At 36.4% G+C, this 14,727-nt stretch overlaps 1 pseudogene; it reads left to right on the top strand.

Moving 5' to 3' along the window:
* The first annotated feature begins 2,615 nt into the window (after positions 1 to 2,615).
* LOC126004813 (uncharacterized) lies at positions 2,616 to 2,712 on the top strand (annotated as a pseudogene).
* Positions 2,713 to 14,727: the final 12,015 nt, after the last annotated feature.

The following is a 14,727-nucleotide window of genomic DNA, read 5'->3' on the forward strand; positions in this document are numbered from 1 at the left end:
GTCTCATATTTCTATGTCTTCCTACAAATTGAGAAAAGAAAAAAAATTGGGCCCAGGGACCAAGGGGTCTCAGGAACATTGAGTGGAAAATAAAAAGAGGTCAGATCTAAATACCCATCCCAAAGTCAACGACAATAGAATCAAGAGACCCAAACTACAATAAGCTAAACACAAAATGGATCTGTTACACTGGTAGTCGTGAGAGCTAGGGGTGGAGGTATGGGATGCATGTTGAGAACTAGGGTAAAGGGAGGTCAACAATGGTGGTGTGAATGACCCTAATTCACTGTCACTATATGCCTGAAATACAACTGTGAAAGACTGGTAATTCACAATGGTCTCAATAAAAAAAAAAAAAGAATGTGTCTGCACATATCTTTTCTAAACAGTGAAGGAGTCTCTGTGTTTCAGTTTGTACTTATCTTTCTTTCTGTCTAGAAAGACATTATTATTACTGTACAACACCTTATTCTTTTGACTTTAAAGAGAAAGCAGATAGAGTAGACTCAGCTCGATCACTCAGCTCCCTCTGGGATTGGTTCAGTCTCTAGAACTAATTTCTATATCAGTTATTTTTGACCATTTAACAAACTGCTCCCAAGCCTATGTGCTTAACAAAAAACTAAGACATTTGTTCTCATAATTTAGTGGGTTGACTGAACTCAGCACAGAGAGATGGAACTATTGAGACTTTCTCTTCAGGTTTCCTAAAAGAAGCAAGCACAGAGAGAACGTTTGGAGAAGTTAAGTGAGGTTTATGAACATACAGAAGAAATTGTTTCTGTGTCCTAAGGCTATGGACCAAATTCACACAATTAGATAAGACAGTTTAAGCTAGCCAGCCACAAATAACAATAGAGGAGAGTGGAATTAGGGCAGAGAAGAGACCACTAAGACAAGAACTGATTGCTGCAAGGAAGTAAAGTGATAGGCATGATATCACTTCAGTAACAATATTGCAAACTAAGTGTCTAAAGGGGAAAAAGAAAGAGAGAAAGAAGAAAAATTTCGGTCATAGACACAGGCAAGGGTGTGGGTAAAGGGACATTATTAGTGGCCGGAAATGTGCACTTAAGAGTGTTGGACATTGTATGACTAAAAGTCAGTCGTGAATAATTTTGTAGTTGTTTATATCATGGTGATTTAATTTAAATTTTTATTTTGTTAAAATTATATAAATAAAATGCTGGAAAAAATTTAAGGATAAGAACAACTTTTGCAAGTATTAAAGACCTGTGTGAGAAATACCCAGCAAAGAGAAAGCAGAAGCTAGGTGAGCTTGGTTATTTGTCAGAGCCCAAGTGCTGTCACCCATAGTTCTAGCACAGAGAAGCAGCCTCAGGACACTCCAACGGGCAAAGAAATCGAGGTGTTCCTCATGGGCTTTGACTCGGAAAACATGTTTCCCAGCTTAATTGGAATCATTTCACAATAACAAACTGCACCAAGAATTCCCTCACTTTTATAAGCCCCTCAGCCATTCTAGTGAGTTATTCTGTCTGAGTCTTAGAAGTATCGTAGGGAGATAGGAAAGAAAGAAAGAAGTCAAGTTCTCCCTGTTTGCGTATGACATTTTGAACCCTAAGACTCTACCAAAAAGCTTCTAGACACAATAGATTCATATAGAAAAGTGACAGATGACCAAATTAACACACAAAAATCATCGGCTTTCTAAAAAAGAAAAGGAAGCATCCTTGGGAGCTCAAGGAAGATATGAATGTGTCAGAGGCAAGATTGTTTGGAGGCCCTAAATGAATGAGTCGCTGACAAGGCATAAAGGAAGATCCCTAATCAGACAAATGGATCCCAGACATAGGTCTTGAGGCTTACTTGATAGAGTTTTGGAATGTGTTGAAAGTAACTTTCTTCCAACATATCCACTGTGTGCCACAGCCCACCTCTGATGGAAGTAGCAGAGTCTGCCCTCTGCAGAAAAGCCAAGACAGGTCTCCATCCTGGTGACCCCTAGGTTTAGAGAAAGGGGATAGATCAAAGTTGAGCAAAACATAAGTTATAAGAACAGTGGATTATAGAGAGACACAACAGAAAGTAGAGGCTGTCAGAATGAACAGTATATGGAACTACTAGAGCAATGACAGAAACAAGGATATTGCAGCAGTTCAAAACCCACTTGCTACAGTTAAGTATTAACTCAAGATTCAGTAAATAAAGGTTAAAGAAATTAAAGTCTAGCTTCTAGTCAGATATACACAAATTATCATTATAAATACTTTTAGCTCAGATCCTCTTACCCATCATGTTCAAAATAATCACAAAAGGTGGGAAATATCAAAGTGATTCTGATATGCCAGACAATTGGCTAGACAAGTTCTAGCAGTATTCAGTAAGCTGGTGACTGTCACAGGGAAAGCATCAGGTAAGTTAGAATAGGTGGTACTATAAGGTTCTCTTTCAAAGACATAGTTCTCTCTTGCCTTTTTCCACTCTGGAGAAGTCCATGTCCATTTTTGAACAATTATTCCTCACTTTCTCTCACCTCAAATCTTTCTAAGTATATTTCTTTAAATAAAAGCTATTTGCTTCATGCACAAAATAAAATAAGCAAACAGAAAGTCATTGTAAAATAGGGAAATTTGACTTAAAAATGTACTGTGGTGCTCACTTTGGCAGCACAATTGGAACAATACAGAGAAGATTAGCATGGTCCCTGTGCAAAGATGACATAAAATTTGTGAAGCATTTAATATTTTTTTAAAATAAAAAAGAGGGAGAAAAAAATATATACTGTAAAGTGGCTTTCACACACACACACCAAAAAAAAGAGTTAAATTGTGGACTGGAAAAATCACTCAAAGAGTTGAATACATGCTCCGCATGCAAGAGGCCCAGGTTTAGTCTCTTGAAGTCCACCTTGATACCACTGGTGTGGTGGGTGGTGACCCCACCACACAGAGAAAAGGAAAACTCACAAGCACCACAGATATGGTTGAAACTGCTTCCTAAAAAAAAAAAAAAAAAAAAAAAAACAGAATTAAATTCTGATATAAGATACTATGAGGGTTAACTTTGAACAAGATACTATGTGAGTTAGGTAATACAGAGGCAAAAGAACAATTATTGTGTGATCCCACTTAGATATATAATCAAGAATAGTAACATTCATAGGGAGAGATATTGCTTAATGGTGATGTTGAGATCAAAAAGTGGAAACTGGGGGCCAGAGAGATAGTACAGTGGCGTTTACCTTGCAAGTAGCCGATCCAGGACCTAAGGTGGTTGGTTTCAATCCCGGCATCCCATATGGTCCCCCGTGCCTGCCAGGAGCTATTTCTGAGCAGACAGACAGGAGTAACCCCTGAGCATAGCCGGGTGTGGCCCAAAAATCAAAAAAAAAAAGTGGAAACTGTTTAATGTTTCCTTTTGGTCTGAGATGATTGTAAAGTTATCAATGTAGGTAATGTACATATTACACAGAGCTTAGACTATAGGTAATAACTCTAAATAACACTGAAGAATGGTTAAATGGTAAATTGCATGTTATTACAGGACATATTCCAAAATGTGGTAGGCTAAACAAAAGCATTGCTTAGAGCAGAATTTATGGCATTAAATTAATATATTAGAAAATAAATCAATTTAAAGTTAATAACCTAAGCTTCCACAGCTTAGGTTAACCTAAATTACACAGCAATTTAATCTTTAAGTCAGCAGAAGAAAAGAAATAAAATTAAAGCTGAGATCAGTGCAACTAAAACAGAAGATGGAGTTGGGAGATAGCTCAAGTAGTAGAACACGGCCATGCGCTGGACTGGCAGTCTGAACTCAGACAGTGGTTGGCCCCTTGCACACTACAGGCCCTGAGCACCAGAAAAGACCCTTATGGTCCTCTAGATAACCAAGGAACAACTATTTGCTCAAACCAATCTAAATACTGTTACTGTAAAGGGCTATAGATTCTAAGTAACCACCAAGTACCCAAAAGCTATTTTCCTTTATATAGCACTAAAAGTAATGTTTCTAGTGAGACAATAAATGAAAGATAATTATACAGACACAAATTTACAAATATCAGAACAGAAACAAAATATCATTACAGAATATTTAAAAATAAAAAGGATAATAAATTCTGACAGCAATTCTATGATTCAAACTATAATAATTAGATGAACTGAAGCATTTATTTTAGAATAAGACATTGAGTCTCTGCTTATCCTTGAAATCCTGTTAACTTGAAATATAAGCTACTAGAACCCTTCTATAAAAGCAAAAACCAGTTTTACATGTTTTTAAAGGAAGTCTACAAACATTTAAAAAATGTTTTAAAAGAAACATTATTTCTCATATACTTTAGTAGGAAGAAGCTCCTTTTAATATCACAAACAAGGCAGGACTGTCTTCTCTTATTATTTCTATTCAACTCTATATAGGAATCCATTACCTGAGCAAAATGACAGGAAAAAATTAATAAGTATACAGGGTTTAGAAAGAAAAACTCACTATTCACATGTAAAATTATTTCAGATTTAAAAATAAACCTTCATAATTTGGTGAGGCAAAGAGATTACCTCTGAGAAGGTAGTACAAGTTTGAGAATTTTAGACCAAATTATGTGCAAAACCAACTACAATGTTATAGTAATGCTTTCACAACAGCAACAAAATTACTAAAATGCTCAGGCAAAACTCTAACAAAACATATACAGAATACATCTATTTTATATACAGAACTCTGAATCAAAAATTTAAAGATCAAAAATCAATCAAGAGAAACTAGTCAACAATGAATGACTTAATATGGTCAAAAAAATCCAACATTTCCAATCTTTGATTTAATGCCACATGAATCAAAATCCCAGAAAGTGATTTTGCCATATCAGCCAACTTGTTCTAAAGTTTCTCTGGAAGGGAATTGTCCCAGAGTAGTCAATAGAATCATGAAGTTGAAGGAATCATTTTATTCAATTTCAAGCCTTACTAGAAGCTGGTAATCAAGACAGGCTGGTGTTGGAGAAGAATATACATAAAAGTCAATGAGCAGAATAGAGAGTGCAGAAATAGACCCAAGTAGATAGTCAATTGATTTCTTGTAGAGGATGAAAGCCATTTGGTGGGAAAGGAATAATTTTCTCAATAGAGGGGGCTGGAATAATCAGATGTTCAAAAGAAAAATGTAGTCCTACACATAGTTTTTACAACTTACATAAAATTAATCTTAGACTTGATGGGAAATTTTTCTCAGCAAGCTAAATTTGTGCTTTGCGTGGGGGAGGCCTGGCCTCTCTAGTCCATTGTTTTTCTGAGTACTGTAGCATAATCCAAAAACTAGAAAGAGAGAGAAAAAGAAAATCTAGCAAATTGTTTTCACAAGGTCAAATGCAGATCCCTTCTGTTAGATGAAGAGAAAGTTTTGTGCTTTCTCAGGAGCTTTGAGATGCAATACCAAGAGCATAATAAAAGCAATCATATGCTTTTATTATGACTAAATTAAAATCTTTACTGTTGATAAGTGAAAAGTTAGTTTACATACTATCTTTGCATAAAAATATAACAAATAAAAATATTTGCATAAAAATCTAATTCATATAAAGGAATACTGAAAGTAATCAAATAAGTCTTAAAATCTATAAAAAATAATAAAACCTAACTTGAAAAATGAGCAAAATACTTGAAAAGAAACCACATCAAACAGCACAGATAGAGGAGTCAATACCTTCACTTTTGTTTTAAATTTTCAACATGAAAAAAGTTTTAAATCAATTAAAGAGCTGTTACTTAGTAGAATCATTAATATTTTGAGAACATCAATGACTGATAAATTAACCCCATAAACTCAATTTGATTTTAATTATTGGCCAAAGGAAGTTTATGAAGAAGTATAGGAAATACGACATAATAGATGTTCCTCATAGAGGGCAAATAATTAATGTTGTAGAAAATAAAGAAATAAAGAAGCCTGTATAGTTCTATTTAAGATCCCCAAACTTACTGAATCACAGAATTTTTTTCTTAAGAGATATTTTTCACTATATCTGTAAATATTTTCTTTATATCTTGGAAAAGTTGGCCTAAATGTTAAATATGAATTATTGGTGGCAAAAAATGTGCTCTGGTGAATGGCAGTATATATTCTTATGACTGAAACTCAATCATGACCAAGTCTGTAATCATGGTGCCTAAATAAAATAATTATTAAAAAATAAAAATGCCTAACCTATCAGATCACCACATAACAGAGATCAAGATAGACTGTAAAAAGAAGTTGTGGAGAAAATCCAACACCTGCAGATTAAAAAACATGCTGCTCAATAACATCTAGTTAAAAAGGAAATCAAGGAAGAAATTAAAAGATTCCATAGGATGAATGACAATGAGGAAACAAACTGCCAAAATCTCTGGGACACAGCAAAAGCAGTAATTAGGGGAAAACTCATAGCTATACAGGCTTACGTCAAGAAAGAGAAAAATGACAAAATCAACAGTTTCAAGGGAAACCTTAAGGATCTGAAAAAACAGCAGAAAAGAAATCCAAACACACATAGAAGAAAAAAAATAAAAACTAGAGCAGAAAAAAACAACATACAAACAAAGAAAACAAATCAAAGAATTAATGAGACCAGGAGCTGGTTTTTTGAAAGAATAATCAAGATAGACAAACCACTGGCAAGACTCACAGAGAAATAATGAAGCAGGATGACTCCCAGGTGGGAGAGGTGATTCATCTAGGCTCAACTGCGCCCTCTGCCACTGTGACCAGGAGCGGAACTGCACTGTCTGACAAGAAAGGAGGGTGATAGACCAGGCTTGACTGGAGGACGTGGGAGGGGCCAAGCCTCAGCAACATACCCACCAGGAACAGCACTCCAGAGAAGGGACCCAGCCCCAACACACAGGTGGCAAAAGTAGTCTGAATTCAGAAGGCACTGCACTCTAAGCCACACCAATATATGCAAAGGAATATGGGTAGATCAAGGAAGACCCTGAATTCAGGGGATATGGAAAGGATCCCTAATAAATTTCCAACTCCTCCAAAATGCACAGACCCAACAGAAGAAGATATTAAAAGTAGCCATGAGGAATAAAATGCAAGCCATGTTAAAGGAAATGTAAGAAACATTAGCCAGCAAATACAAGAAATCCATGGATAAACAAATCAACCAACTAAAAGAAGAATTGTTGGGGCCGGTGAGGTGGCGCTAGAGGTAAGGTGTCTGCCTTGCAAGCACTAGCCAAGGAAGGACCGCGGTTCGATCCCCCCGGCGTCCCATATGGTCCCCCCAAGCCAGGGGCAATTTCTGAGCGCTTAGCCAGTAGTAACCCCTGAGCATCAAACGGGTGTGGCCCAAAAACCAAAAAGAAAAAAAAACTGCCTAAAAAAATTTAATAAAAGAAGAATTGTTACAAAATATGAAGACTCCATGCAAAAAGAATTAAAGGATTACATAAAACCATAGAAAGTCAAAAAAGCAGAATCGCACAGCTCAAGATTAACAGAACAACTCAAAGATAAACTGCAAACAAAAGACAACAAAGGAGCCAACAAAGAAATAGAAGTTAAAGCACTGCAAGTAAAAGTCCAGTATTTAATGAACAAAGACAAAAGAAACAATCTAAGGATTGTAGGCATACCAGAAGGGAAGAAAACAGGAAAAGGGGAAGAACAATTAGTCAGGGAAATAATAGCAGAAAACTTTCCCACCTTCTGAAAAGACACATCTGAGCAAATTCAAGAGGTGAAAAGAATCCCAACAAAATAGACCCTAACAAACCAACTCAAAGACACATAGTAATTCAAATGGCAAGAAACAAAGAGAAAGGCGACATACTTAAAACAATAAGGAAGAAAAAACCCTCACATACAAAGGAAGGAACATTAGAATCAAACCAGATCTCCCATATGAAATACTTCAAGCAAGATGACAGTGGAATGATATATTTAAATAACTGAATGAAAGACATTTTCAACCTAGAGTCTACTATCCAGCAAAGCTCTCATTCATATGGGAGGGAAGACTAAAATCATTCTCATACAAAAATGAATTCACATTATTTGTGCAAACAAAACCCACCCTAAATGACCTACTCAGAGATGAATTAAACAATCTAAACCCCTGACTGTAATAACAACCACCCTAAACAACACAACTGCACATCCCTCTCTGTCAATAATCTCCTTAAATGTTAATGGACTAAACTCTTCCATTAAAAGACAGATAATAGAGAACTGAATTAGAAAACATAAACCAGATTTTTGCTGCCTACAAGAAACATACCTACAAGTACAAGATAAGCACAGGCTTAGAATAAAAGGGTGGAAATTATCCAGGCCAATGGGAATTAAAAAAAAAAGCAGGGACGGCAATTCTGATATCAGACCAAATTGCATTCAACCTCAAGAAAGTGATCAGAGACAAAGAGGGTCACTACTTACTGATCAGGGGAACACTAGACCAAGGAGTGCTAACACTGGTTAATATCTATGCACCTAATGCAAAGCCAGCAAAATATGTATGGCAACTGCTTGAAAAACTAGAGAAACACATGAAAGGAAATGTGATAGTACAGGGGTCTCAAACTCACAGCCCGTGAGCCATTTGCAGCCCTCAGACAACATATTGTGGCCCACGGCCGGCCTTCAAATATCACAGTATTCGCGATTATTCGCTTACTGAATAATCTCAATAAAAATTGTATTAAACATTCGCATATCCTGAGCAGTTCCGTTCGGGGTATGCAAATGTTTAATGCAATTTTTTGCTATTTTTTCTTACTAATACGATTTTTATTGCGAATATTTGGTAAGCAAAATCACTTATGCGGCCCTGCCTCACCCCAACTTTGCATCCTGCGGCCTCAAGGTAAATTGAGTTTGAGACACTATCACCACTGGACAGATCCACCATATAGAAAACTAATAAAGAAATAAGAGCCTTAAATGAAAAACTAGAAGAACTAGGGTTAATAGACTTATATAGGGCCCTCCATCCCCAGAAAGCAGAATTCACATTCTTCTTAAGTTCACATGGAACCTTCTCCAGAATAGACCATGACTTAGAATCTAACCTGCATAAAATCACAAAGGTAAGGATCATTAGAAGCACTCCGTCAGATCACTATGCAACAGAGGTCAAAATTGACTGTAAAAAGAAGCAATGGAGAAAATCCAACACCTAGAGATTAAACAACATGCTGCTCAAAAACACCTGGATCAAAAAGGTACTCAAGGAAGAAATAAAAAGATTTCTTGAGACAAGCAACAATGAAGAAACAATTTGTCAAAACTTGTGGGACATAGCAAAAGCAGGAAAGAGAAAAACAATAATATTAGCAGCTTAAATGACCAGCTTAAGGACCTGGAACAACAGCAACAAAGAAACCCAAACACAACCAGAAGACACTAAATAATAAAAATCAGAGCAGAAATAAACAACATAGAAACTAAGAAAACAATACAGAAAATAAATGAGACCAGGAGTTGGTGTTTTGAAAGGATAAACAAGATAGACAAACCACTGGCAAGACTCACCAAAAAAAGAGAGAGAAAACACCCAAATAAGCAGGATCACAAATGAAAGGGAGAGATTATAACAGAACCCCCAAGAAATCCCACACATCATGAGGACATATTATGAACAACTATACTCAGTTAGGCTAGAGAACCCAGAACAAAGTGACAGATCTTGGAAAAATACCAGCTTCCAAAACTAGAAAAGGTGGATTTAGAAAGCCTAAACAGGCCAATCACTTCGGAGGAAATTGAAACAGTAATTAAGAAACTCCCCAAGAACAAAAGTAGAGGCCCATATGGTTTTACAGATGAATTCTATGAAACATTCCAAGAAGATTTACTTCCACTGATCCACAGGCTCTTCCAAACCATTGAAAAAACAGGAATCCTCCACAATTCCTTTTATGAGGCTAATATCACTCTGATTCCCAAAGAGGGCAAAGATAACATCAAGAAAGAAAACTCACTAATGAACATACTCAACAAAATCTTAGCAAACCGAATTCAGCACTACATCAAAATGATTATATATCATGACCAAGTGGGTTTCAACCCAGGGATGCAAGGATGGTTCAACATACGCAAATCAATCAACATCATACACCACATCGATAATAAAAAAGACAAAAACCACATGATTATATCAATCGATACAGAGAAGGCATTTGACAAAATCCAACACCCATTCATGTTGAAAACACTAAGCAAAATAGCTCTGGAAGGAACCTTTCTCAATATAGTTACAGCTATCTATGAAAAGCCCACAGCCAACATTATCCTTAATGGTGAAAAACTGAAAACATTTCCACTAAGGTCAGGAACTAGGCAAGGATGTCCACTCTCTCCACTCTTATTAAACATAGTCTTAGAAGTTCTAGCAATAGCAATCAGACAAGAGAAGGGATTCAAAGGAATTCAAATAGGGAAAGATGAATTCAAACGATCTCTTTTTGAAGATGACATGATGATATACATGGAAAACCCTAAAGAGAACACAGTAAAACTCTTAGAAACAATAAATCAATGCAGCACTCTGTCATGTTTTTTATCTCAAGACCATGGCAATTATGTGGTGCATTTCTTTATTGCTGCAGTGCTCACTGGATATCTTATTTGATACTTCTTTTTGAACTGTTGTGGTGTTTCACCTTCTTTTTTTCCCTTTGTCTCTCAAACCAAGGAGGAGAGCCTCTACAAGGCATAGTTGATTTTTACCCCATTTTATTACTTTTCTCTTCCTCAAGCAAAACCACATAACTTAAATATCTAGTCCCGCCTCCCAATTAGAGGGGAAAGTAATGGAGGTACCAAGACCAAACAGTTATAAGATCACTAAGTAATAAACTAGACACAGAAGGGATCACTCATTCTAGCACCCCCTGGGGTGAGGGTGTAGGATATGGGAGACAGTAGGGGAACAGAGGTGGAGGGAGGACAATTCAGTGATGGGAATTCCCCTGATTCAATGTTAATATGTACCTGGAATATTACTGTGAATGATATGTAAGCCACTATGATTAAAATAAAAATTATAGTAAAAAAATCTAGTGGAAGAGGAGAAACACAAAACCTCTACTATTTTATATACCATAAAGAAATGAGCAACAATGGAAACAGCTTTTTAGAGTGAACAAGTGTTCAATCAACTCCTCACTACAATGTCTTATAATAATGTTCTAATATATTTATCCATAGAACCCGATGCAGAATATGATTGGAAGCCAGGGACTCCCACTGCAGTGCTTACTATCAATATGTTCTACGCCTTGATTGTATTAGATATAAAATAATTCTTCAATTTCTTTGTCCAGAGTGGTTCATGGAAATATAGGTTGGGCACACTAATATTGCAATTTGGGCCCTCTATCAAATTAGATATGATATATAATGCTCATTATGATAATGTCTTAATAAGATATTCCAATTTAACCATTTACCTTTGATTATGTCTTCTATTTGAACCTAAAGACTATAATCATTGAGACAACTGAAACAAACAACTATGCACGACAGACTTATGTTAAGGTCCCACTCAACAAGTATGTTTTTGCAAATTACTATTCATCCTTTTCCTTTTTTATCTTTTCTTTTTTTCTTTCTGCTTCTTTCCTCCTCTTCTTATTTTTCAGTTCAACCTATGTTACTATTACATCATAAAACCCATGCTGTCAGTTTCTTTTTAGGAAAGGAACCTCAATGCACAAGACATGGCTGATGATACTACATAGTGCAGATACTCCTTACCGTGCTCACTACCATACTGCTTTGTACTCTAGATGTGAAAATTATGCTTATCTTAAAATGCTCCATTCACAATCTAACTCTGAAAGATTTATTTAGCAGAGTTCACCCCTGCCATTGATGAAGTGCATAGAAATTGGAAAACCTTTCAACTCCAAGATGCCAGCCAAATATTTTAAATTATTTTTCTCTTATTTCCCCTTTTCTCTCTCTTTTTTTTCCTTTTTTTCCTTTCTCTCAAACTATATTTTAGATATTTATTTATCTTTTCTTAAATGCTCAGACCTGTCCCATCAGGGTCAAACCTCCAATAACAACTTTTGAGTAGATATCTAATGCCCATCTATAAATGAGCATTAGTTTGTATACAGTGGACTCCTCTATGTCTGCCCAACCTATAATGTAAACATTCCATGGATTTTTTTACATATATATATATACATATATATATATAAAATCCCCTCATATATTATCCCACCTCCCCCATCAGAATTCATTCTATCCTCTAATCTCCTCCATCCTGATCCATTAGTTATCTCTCCCTATTTAACCCTCTTTACCCTCAGTCCTCAACTTACTAGATACTAATTCTGACTTCCTGCCCCAGTAAGACACATCCAGCTTCCAAAGCAAAAGGAAACTGTGGGAAGCCAGAAGCCCTTCAGGACCAGAACTAGGAATGTCCTGTTGATAAACTTGCCTGAAGCAAATAAAACAGTTATAGATAGTTATACTAGGCTTGGGCAATTTCTTGTGAAAATGGGCCCCTTAAAAATATCCTGACCTTTCTGAGAAAGAAATATTGACAGTCTACTTGTAACACTTTTTGTGGTTTATGAGTTCCTGTTATTGTAACATCTTGCCTGTCCATATTTGCCAATTAGCTAGTGTGCAACCTATTTAAAGTGCTTTCGATTTTTAAATAAACAGATAATTCTCCCATTTGTATTCTGTCTCTGTTTCTTTTTCTTTCTGTTTCTGTTCTTTCAATTTTTGTTTTATTCACTCACACACTCTCTCCCAGGAACCCCAGAGTTGTATGTCCTGCAGGTCGGGATTGGAAACCCTCTTACACCCACATCTTGTGTTCCTGCAAGAAGTTTCAATCACAATTTCTGCCAACTCATTCAATGTGAACCTTGTTCTCTCACTCCCTCCTAAATGTGGAATGTTGCATGCTACCAGAAGAATCCCCAGTTCTCATCCCTTACTATGGCAATTCAATTCTCAAACTCAATAAAACCATGATGTGAGATAAAAAAAAAAGGTGCTCTGGATCTCATCCCCCAAAGAGGATCTCAAAAGACTTAATGGTGATATCTGTATTTAAACAGTATGCTTAATACCTCAATAGTTATACCTCTTAGTATGTTTATTTCCAAATGTAAAGGCCACACTCGGTGATGCTCAGGAGTTACTTCTGGCTATGAGTTCAGAAATCACTCCTGGTTTAGAGGACCATATAGGATGCTGTGGGATCGAACTGCAGTCCATCCTAGGTTAGCGGATGCAAGGCAAACGCCCTACCACTTGCATCACTGCTCTGGCCCCTCCTTTATCCATTTGTTAATTCTTTATTATTATTTGTATCTATTTATTTATTTTTATTGTTCATATTATTGTATATTATTTTTTAATTTTGCTTATTTTGGTTCTGCTTGGTATGAAATTCTAGGAGAAAAAGTTTAGCTTGGGATAAAAGCTCAGGTCTAAACCAGGGCACAGAGAATGTATAGCCTATCATTCTACCCCCAAAAGCACCAGCAATATAATATGACACCATTCCCTTTTGCATAGGCATACTAAAGAAGGGGAAATCTTATTATAGTAACAAGATCTTATCTATTATGGATAATAAACCATAAATTTTATAATACAGGGTCATCTCCCACCCTGAACTCTTGTCATGGGAACTCAACTTGGACTCCATGTGATCCAAAGCAACCATCCAACCCCAAAACTCAGATTCCAACTGTAGAACCGACACAGTTCCCTGCAACAGCACCAGGAATCAAACTCCTCCTGGGGGTTCTTAATACCGCACTGGCACCAACTTGCACCAGGTTGATACGACACCTTGATGACAAGGAAACAGCAAGAACTTGATCTAAGAGCAGGTTGCCCTACCTCATCACCTAATGGTAACAAAAAATCTGAAGACACTCCATTCTTTCATCTGTACAAAAACCAAGATCACTAATTACAGAAGACTGACTTTGACAACTGTGACTGAGCAGAACTCTTCCTGGACCAATAAATAAGACCCTAGTCTAGGCTGTGGCCTAGGATTTAAACAAAAACTAAGTTCTAATTCTAGTGGTCTGACTTTGACAACTATGACTGAACAAAACTTCTGGAACCAAAAGGAAAGACTCTATACTAGGCTTCATTCTAAGATTTGTACAAAAAGCAAGATCACTCAGAAGACTGACTTCAATAACCGTGATGAAGCAGAACTCCTAGAACTATAAAGAAAGACTCTATCCTAAACTTTGTCCTAGAATCTGTGCAAATTCCAAGATCTCTTATGACAGAGGACTGATTTAGTCAGCCACAACTGAGCAGAATGTTTCCTGGAACCATAAAAAGATGTTGGGGTTTTATAATGAGCATGTTCAAAGCCTATAGTTGTTACCATTACATTATGCTTCAGGAGTGGAGAAACCAGGAATCTCTTAGGCCAAGGGAATTCCCTTTCTAATATCCCCAATACTTAATGTGACTATGCCAAAAAAAAAATTGTCACACTAGACCTCCCCCTGTTTATTTTTCTTTCTCTTTCTTATTTTCTTTTTTATTGTTGTTGTTTTGTTGTTTATTCTTGTTACTGTAGTGGTTATTTTTTGCCATTGCTGGTTGTTTTGTTTTGTTTTGTTTCCAACAGAACCACAGAACTTGAATCTTCTTGTTTTGCCTCATGAACTGAAGGCGAAATAAAGGATGATTCCAGGAGCAAACATTTGCTTTAAATTTGAGCAGAAATAAAATATGATCAGACCAGGGCCAGAGCAGTGGTGCAAG

This window comes from Suncus etruscus, chromosome 3, assembly GCF_024139225.1.
Source record: "Suncus etruscus isolate mSunEtr1 chromosome 3, mSunEtr1.pri.cur, whole genome shotgun sequence".
Taxonomy (NCBI): domain Eukaryota; kingdom Metazoa; phylum Chordata; class Mammalia; order Eulipotyphla; family Soricidae; genus Suncus; species Suncus etruscus.